Here is a 3,277-nt window from a genome sequence, read left to right as displayed (position 1 = left end):
GATGTACAAGGGTGAGAAAGGAATGCATATATTCAATAGGCTTACTAAGATGGGCATTTATCAGGGTGTTTAACAGCTGCAGTTTTGCTTACCATGGGTTAGAAGGATGTTGTTAGCCCACATGTTTGCGATGGACTATGCACCCAACACGAGACTCTTCATGCAAGTATCTCAGACCTCGAGCTGCCCCAACTGCAACCTTCTGGCGTGTTGGCCATTCTAAGCAATCCTTATCTCTGCCTTCAGAAGCATTAAAGACCATAGTTTAGGCAAAACAATCATTTCAGGAACCTCAAAACACGCATAGAAAAGATTTTCAAATAAGAGCTTTGTGCCAAGGTTAGCATGGCAACATGTATCTGCATGCTCTGAGAGAGAGAGAGAGAGAGAGAGGGAGAGAGAGTTCTATTAACATCTATGAAAGGCCAAAATGACCTAGAGCTGTTGAGCAAATTTTACAATTCAAAAGAAAACATTTTGAAGAGAGAGAGAGAGAGAGAGAGAGAGAGAGAGAGAGAGAGATTAAATCATAAAGGCGTGAGTCCAAAGATCCATTGCAGATAAACTCATACACAGGTAACCGCCTTTTGACTTCAATGCAATAGCCAATGAGCATCACCACATTCTGATGCTGTGCACAGCTAAAGACTTCCACCTCTGAGTAAAACTCGATATCACCTTGAGAGCTGGCAAGTTTATGCTGCTTAATAGCCACAGCTTGGCCATCAGGCAGGACACCCCTATGCATAGACCCGAAACCCCCCTCAACTAGGAAGTCCGCCTGAGAGAAGCCTCCAGTAGCAAGCTCCAGCTCAGCATACGTGAACCTCCTCAGAGGCTTGCCAAAAACTGGAGCCTTGTGTTGGCAGATTGAGCACAATGGGAGAGGACCCGGAGGCACATGCCTCGATAATGACATGGCCATTCTAACACTTGAGGTTCGCTCCAAGTCCCCATGCTTGGGGAGAATGCCATCCTCTAGTTCAGGTTGAATCCCAGATTCATGATCCCACCTAAAGAACTTGTCTATAAGGTCCTGTGTAGTCAGAACTCTTTTGGACCAAGTGCCTGTGTCCAGCTCAAATGGTTGTATAGAGTTGATGGGCTTTATGTTCAATGACTCGAGGTGTCGGTAGTGCCTTTGATGAGAAGGAGTGTTCCCCTTCAGCTCTTCAACCGATGGGTTGACTTTATGTAGGCCCGAGCCACCTTCTCTCATGCTCAATGATAACATGGAATAACCTGTTAATCTCTTAGAGGAGTCTGGCGGGGAGGCAGAGGTAGAGGTTCTTACTTGATTCTTTGTATTCCGTTTGGGGGTAGCATTGACAGAGTTGGCCCTAGTCTTGGCTGTCGGCATCCATGGATCCACTGAGTAACTTTCTCTTTGGGCTGCTGAAAATGTACAAAATCAAAACAATGAGAAGACCAAAAAAACAAAACACATCATGCAAGCAGATCATGCTTAGAAAAGGACCTTCAAAACAAAGACATGGAAAGCAGATCTTTACCACTTGTCAAGCTGTAATCAAGCCATGGCTGAGGCATGAGGTCACAGGGCCTGAGGTACCTCACAGTAGAGCCTTTCGACCTGTGTTCAAGGCTGGCATTGGCAGTTCTGTAGACCAGGTGGTGGGTGATAACAACAGCACACGACTCATCACCACTGCTAGATTCATCATTAGACGGGGCATCTACGAGGCCATAATCAGAAGCTGAGTCTATTTCTATGATCAAGGCATCCGCATCTCTGTGATATGTGCAGGTTTTCACTACCTCGGCACAGGTGACAAGAGATGTGCCCGACTCAGAGCTAAATGCGGAGGAGGTGTGGCAATGAAAGGGGCTCTCACTCCTGGGCTGCTGGAAGAAGTGGCTTCTTCTGAGATGGAGTAGGTTATCTTGCGGTTATTGCCCCCTCTTGGTCTTGCCTTAAACCCCCTGCGAAATACGACCGCGTGTCTCCCTAAACTATGCAGTGAAATGTGGTCGAAAGCCTCTGCAGTCAAACCTTGATTTCTTCTCGCCGAGGTGTCTCTGATCTGGCCGTGATCCCTTAATTGCTTCTACAAGGTAACTCTGATCTTACCGTGATCCTTAATAGATTCTGTATTGTAACCCCCTCCTTAAATCGCTTCTGCAATCAAACCCTGAGAACTTCTTCTGAACTGGTCGCAGATACAATGGTGGTTGCCGTGTGGCAACGGTGTCCATCAATATTTCTTCCATTTTCTAAAGAGGCTCAAGTTGAGCTGTAGAATCTTTGCATCAAATCGCTTCACTAAGACTTGGTTTTGTCTAGCAGAAGTGTCCACAGAAGCACCAGTGGGCGGAAGCAGTTACGCAGCAGTGTCGATGAGGCAACAGCTCGTAAACCTTCATCATCACAGGAGTTATGCCAGGTGCCAATAAACTAGGTAGAGCAACCCCACCGTGTAGCTCATGTATTGGGCGAGCATGTCTACCCGAGCACAGGAGGAAAACCTATCAGTCCCCCGCTCAGACGAGCTCCCTTCTTCTTGGTTGGGTTTTTTCTCCTTGCCCACTACCAACAAGTTGACTAATAACTTCACACAATCCGGCCACAACAGCCTCACTTGCCTGCCCAAATTCATTATGAATCGAAAGGACGAGAGAACTAACACATCACAAAACAACCAAAGCCAATGATGCCATGGCTGGTGCATTATGTCAACTTGTTGGCTCACGAAGATAATGTATCAAAAATCTAATATGGAGAAACCATTCGAGTGCCCAATTGTTTTGGGATGACTACCAAGTATATTGACTATGCCGAGGCCATTTGCATCCCTAATTTCTCTATAAACAATGAGGGTGACTGTAAACTTTTAGCTATGGTGATAATAAAGCTATTTCGCCTGGCAAAATCAGCATGTAGCATACATTTTGGAAACCAAAACTAGATAGATTGAAGAGTTGTCCTTATTTTTATTGGTTGAAAAAAATATTTTCATCGAGCATTGCGCTCCCCCTTGTTCTTATTGTGTTGCTCATGAAAGTCTCTCTCTCTCTCTCTCTCTCTCTCTCTCTCTCTCATTTTACTTGAGATCATGTTACCTCATTTGATCTCAAGTACAAGATAAATGTCATCAAACAAGGTATTATAACCTCATTAGAAGGCATTCAAGCATATTTTCATTTATCCAAAGTGAAAAAACAAGATCTTAGTGAATTTTGGAAGTGATCCTTTTACTTGATCACTTACTTCCCTCTATCTTGATCACTCCCTTTGCTCTCTTCTCCAAGAGAGCAGAGG

The 3,277-nt window shown here is 44.9% G+C and overlaps 1 pseudogene across 1 annotated transcript; it reads right to left on the bottom strand.

Annotated features, from left to right (window-relative positions):
• Positions 1-262: 262 nt before the first annotated feature.
• On the bottom strand, positions 263-2,615 carry LOC147610468 (uncharacterized; annotated as a pseudogene). Its single transcript, XR_015264098.1, has 3 exons — positions 2,433-2,615; positions 1,512-2,066; positions 263-1,395 (listed from the first exon to the last, which is right to left on the bottom strand). The product of XR_015264098.1 is annotated as an uncharacterized LOC147610468 (transcript).
• Positions 2,616-3,277: the final 662 nt, after the last annotated feature.

Source organism: Cibotium barometz, chromosome 49 (genome assembly GCF_041138505.1).
Source record: "Cibotium barometz isolate CiBa-2024 chromosome 49, ASM4113850v1, whole genome shotgun sequence".
NCBI lineage: Eukaryota > Viridiplantae > Streptophyta > Polypodiopsida > Cyatheales > Cibotiaceae > Cibotium > Cibotium barometz.
This window is presented reverse-complemented; position numbering and strand designations above follow the sequence as displayed.